The following is a 17,230-nucleotide window of genomic DNA, read 5'->3' on the forward strand; positions in this document are numbered from 1 at the left end:
AATTTGAGATGGATTGGAAGCACATGCAGAACTTCAGTCAAGGCTCTGACATGGGATGCAGGCATTCCAAGTGTCAGCCTAACCTGCTGCACTACAATATCTACCCAAAGTCTACACTTTCTTTTAAAGTACAGGAAATACTTCCTTGGTCACAGTTGAAGTTTGCTGAAAGGTTGTGTTGTCTGGAAACCAGCACTGCACAGCCTGGATAGCATCCTGGCTGACTAATGTTTCTAACATAATAACATATGTGATGCCTACGATTGAAAATATTCTGACAGTGGAAGCCTGTTTTTGTTTTTGTTTGTTTGCTTTTTGACCTTTGGTTATTTAAGAGATTAATTTCCCTCTACATAGCAATCTTCTATATATTGGTTCTATCTGTTGCTGTTTTCTAGGTTCTTCCCATTGCAGCAGTTAATGCAGAGAAGCCAGTTTGTAGTTGCTGTTCTGCCTGCTGCCAGCTGTCTTGTGCTTAGGTCGAAGCTCTCAATGAATGTTTTCCTTAATGTTTGTCTTCTCTCTCACCTTTTGCTGCCATTCTTTGCTTACACCAGAACTGGAGCCATGATTCTGCCTCTCCCACGCTGGTGACTACTGTGGCTCATTACTGAAGGCTTGCAAGACTGAAGAAGAGCAGGATATGTGGAGTATGTGGGGGCTAGGCAAGCTCTTATTGTTTTAGCTTTAGGTTAAGGTAGGCCTGAGCCTCCAAAGGTGGAATTATCTTGCACTGTTCCATCTCCTGTGTCTGACAGGCAGCCCACTTTCTGCATGTATCTGTGGCAGTTCGTGTAAGGGGGATTTACTTGCCCCGGTCATGCACCCTGGACTGAGGACTGTTTGCTGCTATGCTGGCCCAGGAATAGAGGTATTTTCTTCTTCTAAAATGTGTATTTGAAATGGAGGGAGGGAAGGAAGAAGAAAAGGAGGAGGTAGAGGGAGAATCCTCTATTCTTGTTTGCCTGCAGCTGCAACTGGCAAGAACTGAATCTGTCTGCCATGTGGGAGACAGGGATCCAAGTGTTTGTGCCATCACTTGCTGGCCCCTAGGTTGTGGCCAGCAGAAAGCTGGAATTGGAAGCCAAGCTGGTTCTTGAACCCATGCATTCCAATATGGGATATGGGCACCCCAAGCAGCAGCTTAACTGCGGCACCAATTGCCTGCCCCAGTTCACTTCTATCCTTTCAAGAAGCAGTAGTCTTGTTCTGCTGAAGGTATCCTCCTCACCTGTCTCACAGTAGCAGCCACTCTCCAACCCTTCCTCCATTGTCTCTTGTGAACACCAGGTGAACAACTATCAAACAGCCCAGATGTGAATGGGAACTGCCCTGTCTTTGTAGTTCTCTCTGTTGCCATAGCAGCCCATAGTAATGCTGGCTGGTTTCTTTCCGCCTACTGAACAGAAGCCTAATATTCTGCCTATGCTTGCCATAGATGAAATATCCCTTGCTCTTATTTTTACCTTCTGGGATTTCACTGCTTGGTTATCCTTCAAATGCCATCTGTTGGGCCCCAAAAGGTGAGTTCATAATTTCTCTGACTTTCACTCAGAAAAGGAACACAGTATTTGAAGATTTTCATTTCTTAGGTAGAAGCAAGAACATGAAAATGATATTTCAATAGTTGTTCAAAACAAATAATCACTTTTTTCTGAGGCAATGTGGCCAATTCCTACTTACTAGAGATCATAATCACATTTCAAACAAATTTGTTAGTAATACCACAATGCTTTCTGGACTTCTAAACAATGATAATCAGTGTTGATAATGATGACATTGAAGTGTTTGGGGGACCAAAATAGCCCTTGGAATCATCATCAGGCATTACAGTTCATTTAGGATTATAATCATTTAAGAAATATTCTTTGAATGCTAATAATCTGTGTATAGTGTCTGTGATCACTATTAATTAATTTTATATTGAATTTGAAAAATTTTTTTGTTTAGGATTGCTTTAACAATTCTGATTCTTTTGTGGTTCCACATCAATTTTAGTCTTGGTTTTTCTAATCTGCAAAGGATGTCAGTGGTATTTTGATAGGGGTTGCAGCAAGCCTATAGATAGATTCATGTAGTGTGGACATTTTAATGATATCAGTTCTTTCAATCCATGAGCAAGGAACATATTTCCAATTTATTGTGTGTTTTTGATGATGGTTTTACATCACTGTTTTATCAATATTTTATAGATCTCTAACTTCCTTGATTGAATGTGTTTCTGAATATTTAATTTTTATAGCTATTGTGAATGGAATTTCTTGAATTCTCTGCATTAAGATAATAATAATTCCTGTATAAAATGGTGGCTTTGAGTATTTACTTTGCATTTTGTGCTTCTACTGAGTTAGTTTGTCAGTTTCTCATCTTTTTTGAGGAGTGTTTGAAGTTTTTCACATGTAAGGTCACGTCATCTGCAGTGTGAATGCTTTTATTTCATTCTTCTCAGTTTGGGTCCCGTTGTTTCCTTCATTTCCTTAACTGTTCTGTGGACACTTCTAACAGTATATGGAGTAAAAGTGGTGACAGTGGACATGTTTATTATTTCCCAGGTCTGAGGGAAGCTTTTCTCCAATTATTGCTTTGGCTGTTGGTTTGTCATGTATAGACTTTATCATTTTCACTTGGAAGTAATTGTAAGAAACTAATATGAACAACTAAATGCTAACAGATTTGAAAAGCTTAGAGAAATGGGAAAATTCCTGAATAGAGATAATACCAAGATTATATACAGGAGAATTTAAAAATCTAAACAGAGTTTAAAAATAAAATAAATTCATTATTTTGCATGATTTGGTTCTTCAGGCTCAGGGACTTCCTCTTTAACCTTCCTCCACCTCCTTTCCCCCACTGTTTTCATCCATATATTGTAACAATAGTTTAACCCTCAACAACAGTCACAAATGCACAATTCTGTTATTTAAGTGTATGTTGATGTTGTAGATACAGAGAATCATATAAAGTCCAGCGTTCTATTGTCATGATATATACTTAACAATCTCGCTGGGAGTCCATCTTTATTCAGAAATAGCGATGCATACTGCAGTGTTTCTCCACATCATGGTATACTTGCCTACATTTTAGACATCCTCTAGATAAATATATGTATATACTTGTTTACCTATGTATCTATTTATCTTGTATTTTGCATGAATGCTGCCTCACATCAAAGAGAACTTATGATATCTGTCCTTTTGGGATTAACTTATTTCACTGACCATAATGGCCTCTAGTTGCAACCATTTGGTTGCAAATGGTATAATTTCAATCTTCCTAATGGCTGAGTAGTATCCTATGGAGTAAACATACCACAGTTTCTTTATCCACTTCTGTGGGTTTTTTCCATGTCTTTGTTATTGTAGATTGTGCTGCTATAAACATAGGATTATAGATCCCTTTCTTATATGCAAATTTCATCTCCCTTGAATATATTCCCAGAAGTGGGACAGCTGGGTCATATGATAGATCGACTTTCAGTTCTCTTAGCACTTTCACCACTGATTTCCATAACAGTTGCAGTTGCCTACATGCCCACCAACAGAGAAATAGGGTTCCATTCTCCTCATATCAAGTAATGAAATTGAAGCAGTGACTAAAAGTATCCCATTATATCAATTCCAGGAACTGATTATTTTAATCCCAAATTCTACAAAATATTCAAAGAGGAAATAACTCCAATGTTTCTAAATATTTCATGATTTCAAAATGTTAGAATTCTGTGAGGCTCTTCTTATTTAACCAGAATTACTTTGATTTCATAATCAAACAAAAACACCACAAAAAATCATCACAGACCAATATTCTTGATGCATGTAAAACAAAAGAATTCGTGGCAAATATTTACAAAATACAACACATTAATTATATCATTGGTTACCTGTCAGGAAATTCTATAATACAAATAAAACATTCATGCCTTTAATTTTTTCCCCCTTATGATTGGTAAAACAATCTCCTGAAGGTTGTGAAGATTAGCACACTAGATAAGAAACTGACATACACTCAATAATATTATGAGTTATTTTAACTGTGTTTTTCTGATAGATATTAATATTTTGATCTCTACAGAAGGGAATGAAAAGCTTGATTGAATCCCGTGAAATAGAGGCAATGTTTTACTTTACAGACTAAACAAACATCTTGGAAATTACAAGATGACATACAATGCATTGTTGGAACTCATCAAATGTAAATAACTGCATTTCATTTGCCAAACAGTGACAGTTCGGTGTACATGTTGGATTAAGAGTAGTACAGTACACTCTGTACTTTAGAAATTCCCACAGCTATCATGGACTAGAGAGCAGTATCTTTGACATTTATTTATCCTGAAAAATCATATTCAACAGCTGGATGTTTTTATATTTGTGGAACATATTTTATAAGACTACATCAGTTTCCTTTTATAAAATAGGTGGATAATTAATATTTTCTTATTATGGTATAAACCTTTGAATTAATTCCAAATCTGATTGAAGGGGAAAAAAATCTTGACCATCATGATTCAATTTGGTGTTCCATAGCATGAGATATCTTAGATTATGCTTGGTGCAGGCTATTTAATACTGAAAGGTTAAGGATAAACTCAGCTATTTAGAGAATCAGGAGAAAGATAGTGACAGGTGGCAGGTGTAAGTGGCTTGAATTTTATTTTTTTTGCAATGATATTTTTTAGCAGAGCTGCTTGAGATACACACCTATGGGAAGAAACTAGAGTTGAGGATTTAGGACACAAATTAATGATTCCTTGCTCTTCATTACTGTTAAAGTCCACATCATACTTATCATATGGCATCTAATCAGTAACGTTTCGGTAAAACAATTGTCCAAGGGGAATCTTCTTTAGTTCTATGCAAAAATTATTATAGTTGTGAGTATTGAAGTGAGTTCAGAGTTTAGTTTATACTGATTACTCATCCTCAAAACAAGTAGGCTCTATGGTTATTTTCATCACTGGAACTCAGTAGAAGACACTGATTGTGGAAAAGAACACTGCTGATAGTTACAGACGCATACATCAAGAGTATGAAGGGATAAAGATGTAGAGACAAAAGCAATCACAGGCTCCGCTTATAGCTAACAAAGGAAAATTAGTGTCTCACATGGTGTAGACTACACTCCAAGAAGCAACTATCTAGTAAAGATTTGATAGTTGAAGTGAAGGTTCAGAATTTGCAGGTGCAATACAAAGACTTTGCAATTAATAATGCATGAATTAAGCAAAAGTTCTAAATAGTGAAGGCCACATGGGATAAAAAAAAAAAACCAACCAACAAACAAACAATATTGGGAGAGCAGCTCCATAGTCTGAAAGAGGATCAGAACTTTGGACCAGAACACAGATCTTAACTGGCAAAAATCTTTGTGAGTCTGAGATGAGAGTTTGGAAATAGTTCCCAGAGTCTACTGAATATGCTTTGCAATTTTTGCTTATCATTATCGTGACATAGTGTACACAAGTTAAGTATTCCCCTTATCACCTGTTTCATAAGATCAGAGCTTCCAAATCATTTCAGTGGAAATTGAACACTTTAGTGAAAAGCATGCATTCAGACTGAGCAAATCACAGGGAAAGGGTATCTCTTAGAATTGTGTTTTAAAGCATTAATTTCTCTGTGGGTTTCCTGTATTTTACTGTCGATACAAAGCCTACTTCCTCTCTTTTTCTGTAACCTTAATATGAGATCATCACAAGCATGTATTTCAAAACTAGAAGAGATATTCAAAATCATTGAACATATTTACTTTAATTACAGAAGAAACAAAATTGCTCTAGTTTTCACAACTGCTAAGAGGCTAAATTGGATTAAGCCCAGGTTTCTGGACATTTGAACTCACTACTATGTACAGTAAGATTCAGTAAGTTTTATGTAATAATAACATCCGAAAACTCTTGCAAAAATTGCTAAGTGTTTAAAGATAGTATTATTCATTAAAACTTCAAAATAAACTAGGTAATACTCTCAAAGTGGTTTTAATAGAATGAAGACACTAGGCTTTCATCTTTAATTGGATACTCTAGCCATTTAGAACTGAATCACTCAGTGGTAGTTTCAGCTGAGTGTGTGACATGGAGTACGTGGAGTTACAATGTCTTCAATTGAAATAAATAAATTCCAGCAGTGCAACACTGAATATGCTACTGTTACAGCTCCACCACATTCCTGATTTTGAAATCTAGGCTCATTTCAACTCTCTGGAACTTTTATCCCTAGAGAGCTTTTATCCTCATGGGCTAGGATCTTTCTAGGTGTTTTACATATCAATACATTACAGTGGCTGATACACATTTATAAACCACCCATTCTTTCTCAAGGTATTCAACAAATCTGAAAAGAACAAGCCTGAGAGGTGCTGAAAGAACGAGAAACAACAGCAGAAATCCATCAAGTGGAAGTCAGGGGACCCAAGGCTTTGCTAACCCAAGAGCCCTTGGGTGTCATGTGTTTATTGATCAGTAAAAAGATTAGGTCACACAGGTCACACAGCTATGCCAATGATATCCTCTATATGAAGAACTTCAAACACATATAAGAAATTAGTAGGAAAAATCTGAAACCCATTTGATGATTGACACTTTTCTTATAGTTCTATAGGGTCAAAAATCCAAGATTAAAGGGCTTGCAGAGCTTGTGTTGGGTGAGGTGGCTCCCTGGCTTGAGATGGGTTCCCTCTTGGTGAGCTCTGACATGCCCCTTCTTGTAAAGACATCCTGTTGGATTGAGATGTTGCTCCTATGATCTGATTTAGCTTTATATAACTCCTTAAACATCCTGTCCTACTTTGGATATGCAAAGTTATAGGAAAAAAAAAAACCTTGTGGTTTCATCAACTCTAGGGAACTGGAACTGGACTGTTTATTCTTTTTTAAATGAAATAAGGAAAGCTATTATTTAGTGGTATAAGCTAAATTAGCCTCAGATTCTTCAAATCCAAGGAAGAGGTTTTGTGAGGGGTGTTGTAATACAAATGCAATGCAATTTCTTATCATCTTGAAAATTATCCAAAAATGAAGGCATAAGTAAAAGTTGCAGATTCTTATGAATCTATGACTGGCAACATAGAGATGAGCTGCTACTTTGGATTGAATAAAGCAATTTATCCAGAAGTCGCTGGCTGAAAACTTGATACTTTTGCAAATTTGGCTCTGGAGAGGTGAAGCTATATGGAAAAACTTTTCTTTGAAGCTCTTCATTGCAACACTTGTATAGCTTTAAGTCTTGGCCAGTTTTGCCTCAGCTTTTCAAAAGGTTTATTAATTTATTTCAAAGGCAGACTCAGAGAGAGAGAGAGAGAGAGAGAGAGAGAGAGAGAGAGAGAGAGAGAGAAACACCTTCCATTTGCTTCCATTTGCTTATTTACTCCACAAATGATCACAGTTGCTAGAGTTAGGTGTGTCTGAAGGCAGAAGCCAGGAGCTTCATTGGTCTCTCATGTGGGTGTGGGGGCCCAAGGACTTGAGCCATCTTTCACTGCTTTCCAAGGCACATTAGCAGGAAGTTGGATCAGAAAAAGGGCAACCAGGACTTGAACTGGTGCCCACATGGGATGCCAGTACTACAGGTAGCAGCTTAACCTACTACACCATGGCACCAGCCCCAGGGTCCTAAATCATTTTGGACTATGGGATAATTGTAACATGTGGGTTCTTCTATATGTTTAACAAATGTGTCTTTTTTCCCCCAGTTTTTCTGTATTTGTCAGTTTATTTCAGCAAAGTTTTCAGGGCTGAAAAAAAATTTTATCTAAAGCTTCCCAAAATTTTGATTGTTTTTATCTTAAAATGAATCTTCCACAGAACTCATTAAAAGGAAAAGTCAATTTTTCAGTATCTTTATTATGTATCTGAAACATTTCTTAACAATTTGCCTATGTGCATCAACTTTTTCTTCACATTTTCTTGGCTATATTTACATATCCTGAGAAGAAAAATTGGAGCTGCTTTGAATTCAGTTCTGTCTACTTCTCAAAAGTTCAGAAAGAAACCATGCTTTACCCCACCAGCTGTGGCTTCCTCTGGCATATTCACACACATGCATATTTATTATAAAACCTTGAATCTGAAATTCCCACCAAAAAGAACTAAAAAGGAAATGGAATTTGTGAACCCCTCGGTTGTTCTCTTGTTGATTCTAATAGCAGTTGGCTTGGCACTCTCAAATTGTTTTTCCTTTATCAGAAGGAAACCTGTTCCTGTTTTGATCTTGCTCCTTGTCTTCTACGCATTGTGTTGTACTTGCAGTATCCCGAACACAGGCTTCTTTCACACCCCTCCAACTTTTGCATTTGTACTTTCCATTACAATATTTCTTTCCTTCACTCTTTGTTTCCAGCTTGACTGTAGATTTATTATGAGTCCCTAACAATGCCTTGTGTTTCCTTTCCAACATCCTCTTCTGTGCTGTCCTGGTCCTTTTAACTGAGTGCCAAATACCTGACAATGGCTCAGGCCCTGTGAAGACTGGCAGACCTCTTCACTCTGGCTTTCTCCTTCTTGTGGATATTCTCTGTGCGTATTACTGGTCCTTTCAGCTGGTAGCCAGTTTGAATTCCTTAGCAGAGTTGTCCTTCCTGGGAGCTGAGGACGATGAGCTCAGAGCTTCTGCTCTTTCAGCTTCTGCACATTGTGCTTGAGGGACATATGGGTTTGTGCTACCTCCTCAGGCCCGTAGAGATGCCAGTGATCTGGGACACCTTCTTGTGGTGGGGTATCTTCAACTTTTTCAGGCTGAATTTGTGACGGATGCACTCCTGGTGTGAGATTTACCTATGGAGCCCTCCTTGGACAGGTAGTGAGTGGAACAGCTGGGACTGGAGATTGCTTCTTCTGCAGTACACATTTCGGGGTAGTTTCCTCATATGTATCTGATGATGAGTACCCATCTGAAGACGTGAACAGACTCTCAGGAGATTGTATGTGGGTCTTTCCTTACCACAACTTTGTTATTGAATTTTGGCATCCTGGTCTTGCAGAGTTCCATTTCTTTTTGATTCAGAAAACAACATCCAGTTAGTATTGTTTTGAGTATAGTCTGTGTCAGACACTGGGCTCAGTGCTTGAGATGGGTATTTCACAGATGGCTAAGATCCAGTGGGATGGGTGATTGCCTAGGAACACAGACAGTAAGTGGTAAGAGCCTAAATTGGGCTAGCTAGTCAAATTCCGGAATAGTTTCTTTCTTGCAGACAACGATTCACAAATGCTACAATTATTGTAATTAAAATACAGTGCGTTATGGAAGTCAACACAAATGTATTACTGTTGTTACATGAATGAAGATTTGTATTGATATGCTAAAGAAATTTTTTCTTATATAGTGGTATCCTTTTGGAGTATCTTGTAAAGGTCAGATGATACTAGAGAAATGACCCTTGAGTCTTGGTAGCTAAAATCACTTGTTTCCTATTCTTGCACTATATCCAAAACAGGCTAGCCACTGTTTATTTGTACTCCTCCAGTAACCCATCCTGACATTTCTATCTGAAAAGGTGAGAAAGCTAGAAAACTAAACATGGCATGGTAAACTTCAACCAGGGAAGGATGTACAATTATAGAAATAGAAGAAAACATCATTGAATAGTGAAATAAAGAAGCTTATTCTGGTGCAAAAATCCTTATGGAGTTTTTATGTAACATGAATTTTCCATGAACTTTTTAAAAAGACTCCCCCTAGGTAATTATCTGCTGCGATGCTTAACTTGTCATTTTTAATGAATCTATTTAGTTTATCTAGAATTTGTGCTGATTCAGGATGCTTTTGAAAGTGAAAAATATTATGCTTAGTATAGACCAGATTCTTACATCAGTTTCTTTGTGTGTTATATATAGAGTTTTCAAAAGCAGTTAAAAGTACTATCCAGAATGCAATTTAAACATAAATGATTCAACATGTGCACTTACAGTTGCTTCTGCCAGGGTCACCATACTGTTTTAGTAATCTTGCAGTTTTGTTAATTAGATGGTTGATGTGCTCATTAGTAGTTAGATGGTTCTCATTTCAACCAACTATCCAGAGTCTAACTTATTTTTTTCTTTCTATTACACAGGTTTTAAAAATCATTTTTTTTCTATCACTTATGAAGTTACAAATTAGTTCTAGGGTTAAAACAAGCAAAAGAGACAAGTTTTAACAAGGGACATCTCTTTTACAAAGCCTCCCATCCTCCCTTTGGCCTCACCATCTGTGGTAAAGCTGTATGGAAGGAAGCCAGAAAGTTATAAAAAAAAATAAGTGTTGGAAACCGTACAAAAGCATTTTTTTGGTTAACCCTAAGGTTGTGCTACGTTGTTTAAGCTAAGTTTTCTTTTTTCATATATCCTCTATAATCATTACAATTTCCAATATTGGATTGAATTCTACAGTTCATTTGTATATTGCAATTACAGTGTGATAAACCAAGGGAAATTATTTGGTTTCCCTATAATACTTTGCCACATTCGAAAGGAACTGTGTTTCTTGATCTGATGTATTTTACACTTCTTGGGTCTATAGTTCTTTCCTCCTCCTGTGGGGAAACATCTGTAACAGGATGTGGCTCAGTGAGAGGATACTGTCAATGTATTAAGACTAAAGTTGCAAGTTTTAAGAACATTTTTACAAAGAAAAATCAAAGTGAAATGCCTTTAAGATAAGTCATGATTTTGTGCAAGTTGTAAGTAATAAAAGCATGACTTGAATGAATTCATGTGTGTGAGTACTGGCAAAGGAGCAAAGTTTGAGTATATGGTTACAAGAATAAAACACTCAAGTAAAATACATTTGGGGGATGAAACTCATAATATTTTCTGTGTTTTTTTCATTAAGTAGGTATTATCTTATCTTTCTCTAACTCTAATACATTGAATGTCCTTAAAAACTTCCTGAAAGATTTAGGAATAATTTCTAAAAATTGAAACTATAAATAGCAAACACCAAAACAACCCCTTAAAACTGTTCAGTTTAATTAAAGTTGTTCTTCTGAAAATAAACTTTGACATGTGACTTGGCAATTGTATTCATTTGTGTTGTTTATTTGCTACTCTGGAGACCAGACCTCACACCAGCATAATAGTGAGGTGTTTAGCAATTGTTTATTTGAAAGAGTCATTCCTAAAATTCCTTACTAAAATAACTTTTGGTCATTATAATCAATTAAATACTTTGAGAAAAACGTATTATGGTTAAATACATGACTTATGCAATTTAATCATAACTACATTCCTCATTGTGGTCATTTATTATGGAGATTTAATGACATTTATCCTACTCAGTAGAGTTCCATAAGCCTCCAGAAGGTTAGCATAAATGAAAAACTTATATTTCTCTTTAAGATCTATTGTGCTTAAAATAGCTTAGCAGTGACATGATGACTTTTAGCTTCTAAAGTTGGTTCTATCACCATCTGTTTTCTTAGGATCATTGTAAAAACTTGGTATTGCAGACATTTTATAGTGTGAAGAGGTAGGCAATAACTACGTCCCTGTGGTTTGTTTTCCTGACGGTGTTCACTTCTCGTTGAACAATCTCTGTGTTTGATTGGTGTGGCCTAGCATTCTACCAACAATGGCACCTGTTTGTCTTTCATCTACTTGGTTGTAGTTTTGTTCCCTAGTGAGAGACAAATAGCTCATGGCCGAAGAAGAAACACTTGTAGCTTCTCATTCAATGATATTACTTAGTAACCAAGTTATTAAGAGCCTTTCCTATGCTTTATACAAATGAGAGAAAGTAAAATACGCCAAGGGGAGCATCTGGTGGGGTAAGCAAGGAGAAAGAGAAGAGCTATTTTGAAATGTTGCTGACTTCCCGATCTTGCTGAAAAGTGATTTTATGTTATTATCTTTGCAGAAATAATAAGAAATCCAGTAGGAAGTACTTTCTGGATGTAACCTAGGCCTCCACTTCTTTTTCCTGGATAAAATTAAATGTACAATATGGTGTTGATTTATCTTCTTTCCAACCCAATAATATGTGTTTTTTAAATAGTTCAGTGCCTTGGTTTGTTTCTTTTCTATTTTCTTGTCTTTTTATTGTTTTTATTTTGTGCTGAATTTACTCCCCGTTTTTTTCGTTTCCTCTGAGATATCCTTTTCTTCTGTGCCTGCCTCCTCCTCTGGTTTAGGGCCAATCTGCTCCTCTTCAGTGAGGCTTATCTCCACGAGGCACGGGGAGCTAATATGTGGATTAATGGAACTGTGGGCTCTGTAGGTATGGCTGCACATCTTATGGGTCCTTATTCACTTGGATGTGTTCAATGACCAGAAAACCCATGTCCAAACCCTGCAATTCAGCCTCACTCTTTGTGTTCTTCAGCATGTGCTATAGAAACCCGGCATTCTTTCTGGGCTACTGACCCTGTGTCCCACCCCACTGTTGGCCAGGAACTGCAGGAAGAACACAGACTGCTTCTTCAACGTGAGGACCTTTATCTAACTGGTGGCTTTTTGATTGTGCATGCCCTTAATGGCCTGGGCAGTGTCCCAGATGGTCTTAAAATGACACTGAGGTTTGAGCCCCCTGGACTTGCATGTCTTCTTGGGGTTCTTGGGGTCCAGTGAATAGCGAAAAATCTCAGCACAAGATCACCCAGGGCTGTTTTCCCGAAGAGAGTACCTTGCTTTTCTTTCCTTTTGCTACAGGATCCCTGAATTGCTTCTAAATCAATGGGATTTTGAGTTTCAGAGCAATGAACTATTAAATAGTCTACACAAGGATTTTAAGAGGCTGACTTGTCTTGATTTCACAAGTCCCTAGGCATATAGATCCTCACTAGATGTGATTTTTGCTCTTATGTCACATGTTTATAATTCAATTATGTACCAAATATTTACTTGCCTTGTAGAGAATGCTATTGCCTTGAATGTTTCTTCAGAGTGAGGGTTATGTTTTGTTTTTTTCTTTTTGCTATGCTTTCTGATGTTAAGCATATAGGATGCAACATTGTTTATCATCTGTCATCTAAGTGCTAAAGCAAAGTTTCTCTGTGGCACCCTCAGAGCAGATGAAGTACTCCCTGTGAAATGAGGGAGCCATCCTGGCTGCTCACTTGGTGGATGTCATAATCCATCATGATGAAGCAATGTGAGGCCCTGGGAAGTGATTGCTGCATTACCCAGACATCCCAGATGCTCTTGAATGTTCTCACTCCTACACTAGAAGGCAAAAATCCATTGGAATGGAGCCACCTTTGCAGCATTGGCAGCTGTTGGGCCTGAGCGAGTAGAGATTGGGGTTGGGTTTGCTTCTCGCTCCAGGAGGTACAAGGGAAACACATTTCCTTTCACAGGATTTAAAGTAAGCCTGTGAAGAGAAAGGTTTCTAATTTGAGTTTACTTGAATTATTCTAAAAATTGCAGAATTAGCCAATTATGGAACTGAAAATTCCTTAGACTTCCAAGTCTCTACTTTTGTAGGTAAGAGAATTAAGACCCAATGATGGTAAGGATTGCCAGAGCACATACAGCCAAGTTTGTATAGGGGCTGTTGTTTTTTTTCTGCTTTGATTTTTGACTAGTTTCTAACAGAGTCGCAATCTGGGGAACATGCTATGGTTATATTATGTTATGCTATGCTGTATGAAGCTGCATTACTACAATGTGTTTTGTGCTATGTTAAAATTCCGCTCTTGAATACAAGTTAAATATCATTTCCAGGGCTATTTTGAGTCGAGAGTCCACAAAGCTATTTACTTGTTCAATACTTTGTTGATAAATGGGGCTTTTACTATGTTTTCTTTCCTGTGTTTTCTTTCTTTCATGGGGTAAAGCTTTAGCAGTGACAAGAGTATTTTCTTATGGTCTTTTTAAGCATGGTGATAGGGCCCTTTGTAGTAGCTGAACTGGCTAATCCTCCACCTCCAAGCATGACATCTTACATGGACACCAGTTCATGTCCCTGCTGACCTGTTTCCCATCCAGATTCCTACTTGTGGCCTGGGAAAGCAGTAGTGGTGACCCTACACCTATGTGGGAGACCTGGAAGAAGCTTCTGGCTTTGGCTCAGCTTAACTCTGACTGTGGTAGCCATTTGAGCAATAAATCAGAGAATGGAAGATCTTTCTGTCTCTGCTTCTGTCTATAAGTCTGCCTTTCTGACAAAAAATATACAAACAAAAAACTCCTTTAAAAATGGTGATATATGGTCAGGCATTAGCCTAGTGCTAATGGCATTGATTAGGGTGTTTGTACCCCATATTGAAATGCCAAGCTCTACTCATGGATCCTAACAAGATCCTGGGAGACAGCCATGATGGCTCAAATAACTGAGTTCCACATACGAAACCCAAATTGAGTTCGACTCCTGGATTTGTTGTGGGTATGTATGCATATTAACTCTGGAATCAAGCTTTTTGTGTATTTAAGGCTCTCAAATAAATAAAAAAAATTTTCAAAATTATGAAAATTTATATTTATTCTTGCATGCTAAATCACTTAAAATTTTTGATGCAGATGAGATTAATTAAGAACACACCGTATTGATGTTCTTTAAAATATGTTTTCTAAAGTTCAGATCATGGTGGTATGTGTGTGTGTATGTGTGCATTAGTAAAAATACAAACTTTGCAGAAATGGACATCAAAATTGCCCATTGATAATTTCTATGTTGCAGAATTAGGTATAATTTTTGCATTATTTTTCACTATTCATTCTTATTTTTAATTATCATAATTTTTCAGATATAAATTATATAATGTTTGGCACCATATGATATTTTAATACATGTACATATTGTGTAATATACAATCAGGGAAAATACATCTGTTTCCCCGAACATTTAGCATTTGTTTATGGTGAAACTATCCCAAATCCAGACTTCTACTTTTATTTTTTAATTCAATGCAACATCAGTATTTCTTACTCCGAAGTATAACTTATTAATCATTGACCAATTTTTCACATACCTAGCTTCCTACTCCCTTCCTAGCTTCTATGAAATAATTTGTTCTAAGATACATATGGGTTAGATCATGTTGTATTTGTCTTTTTGCACTTGGTTAATTTTATTCAATGTAGTCACCTTCAGTTCTGTCTACCTTTTTGCAAATAATGGAATATCATTCTTGTTTATGGCTAGTATTCTTTATTACACACATATACACACCCAGCGATTACAGACAGAATTGCTTTCTTGACTGTGTCTAATAACTTAGTACTGGTGTATAGCAATATTCCTGATTTTTGCATGTTGGGCTCTGAATCCAGCAACTTTGATACACTTACTTTTTAGTTCTTGTAACTTTTTGATGGACTTTTCCATGTTTAAGATCATGTCATCTGTAAACAGTGATAATTTGGCTTTGTCCTTCTAATTTGTTTTAAAAGTTATATAAAGGATAATATTTATGTGTTTCACATATACAGTTATAAAAGCATAATACTTTCTGCCCTCCTCCATCCTTTATTATTTAAAAAAATTTTTACAGTGATATGCTTTCAGCTTGCTTTATTTTATTTTTTTAAAGATTTATTTATTTTTATTACAAAGTCAGATATACAGAGAGAAGAGACAGAGAGGAAGATCTTCTCTCTGATGATTCACTCCCCAAGTGTGACTGCAATGGCCGGTGCTGTGTGGATCCAAAGCCGGGAACCAGGAATCTTCTCCAGGTCTCCCACTAGAGTGCAGGATTCCAAGGTCTTTTGTGGTCCTCCACTGCTTTCCCAGGCCACAAGCAGGGAGCTGGATGGGAATTGGAGCAGCCAGGATTAGAACCAGCGACCATATGGGATCCCAGAGCATTCAAGGCAAGGACTTTAGCCACTAGGCTACGCCGCCGGGCCCCAGCTTGCTTTACAATCACAAGGTTAACCCTCTAGTAAATATAGAGTTCAACAACCAGTAGAAAAACCCATTGTTCCTCAAGACTGGAATGGATTGTAAACAATAAACAAACCTCAAAATGCCACTTTCTCCTTTTTGAGTTCAATGTCCCATTTTTTTCCTTTTGCTAATTGCTCTGATTAGGACTTTCTATACCATCTTTAATAAAAGTAATGAAATTGCATATGATTGGCTTACTCTAGATTTTAGAGAGAAAGCCTTTAGCATCCTCTCTTTCATTAGAGTGGCTTGCTTGGGCTTGTTATGTGTGTCTTATTAAGCTGAGGAATTTGTTCAGAATTTTTTTTATGAAGTATATTGAATGCTATCATATGTCCTCTTTGTATTATTGAGATGATTGCATGATTTTTATCATTCATTTTATTGATACAGTATATTACATTTGTTGATTTTCATAGGTGGAACCATACTTAGATTTCATTTCATTTTGCATTTATTCTTTTAAAATAACAAATGTTGTTTTCACAGAAAAAGCAAAGGTATTCCTTTGGGCATTTTTATCATTCCAGAGAGTTTACTTAGTCAATCCTTCTAGAGAATGGAGCAAGCGTTAGTTGTAGAACTCCTTGTCTATTGAAAATCACTTTCTTTCCTTTCGCATTCTGACATTAAACCCTGACTCCCCTGGCCTTCCAATCCTATTCCTTTGCAGACAGGTATCATATGCACTGCTTTTGGCAATAACCTCAGGGGCATATAGATACTTGGATAGGTCAAGAAGGGCAGGAAGACTCTAGTGATGGGGACATTGTCATTCAAAATTCTTACATTCTTAAGAAAAAGGCTGCTTGTATTAAGCATAATCATAAAGTGATATCACTCCTAAATTAGAGTAGAAGTTACTTATTTATATCTGAACTTAATTAGTTTTCTGTAATGCCAGTAAAGGATTATTCCAAAGCACCTTTTAGGATAGGTTGCCCTGACTGGGAAGCCAAAAATCCTGTCATTCAGTAGTAGTACTACATTCGAGAGCTGTAGTCTGTGTCTTCCAGCAAATGTCTGTGGGAATTATTTTCACCCAGAAGGACTAGATTACACACACACACACACACACACACACACACACACACACGCACCTTTATATTTTAAAGATGTATTTATTTTTTTGAAAGTCATATTTACACAGAGGAGAACTGGAGAGGTCTGGTTCATTCTCTGAATGGTCCCAACATCTGAAGATTAGCCAATCCAAAGCCAAGAGCCAGAAGCCTCTGCTGCTTTCCCAGGCCATAAACAGAGAACTATATTTGAAGTTGAGCATCTGGGACATGAACCAGTGACCATATGACTTAGTGACACAGCTGATTGAAGACCAGTATGCAACACCACAATGCTGGCCGTAGATTATATTTTTACAACTTGATTCTTCTTAGCAATGCTTTGCTTCCAAGGATTGTTTAGTGTTA

At 37.0% G+C, this 17,230-nt stretch overlaps 1 pseudogene; it reads right to left on the reverse strand.

Annotated features, from left to right (window-relative positions):
* Positions 1-8,593: 8,593 nt before the first annotated feature.
* The window catches only part of LOC121158459, a 51,845-nt pseudogene continuing 43,208 nt past the window's right edge, over positions 8,594-17,230 (reverse strand).

This window comes from Ochotona curzoniae, unplaced genomic scaffold (genome assembly GCF_017591425.1).
Source record: "Ochotona curzoniae isolate NIBS_2020 unplaced genomic scaffold, NIBS_Ocur_1.0 contig_3819, whole genome shotgun sequence".
Classification (NCBI taxonomy): domain Eukaryota; kingdom Metazoa; phylum Chordata; class Mammalia; order Lagomorpha; family Ochotonidae; genus Ochotona; species Ochotona curzoniae.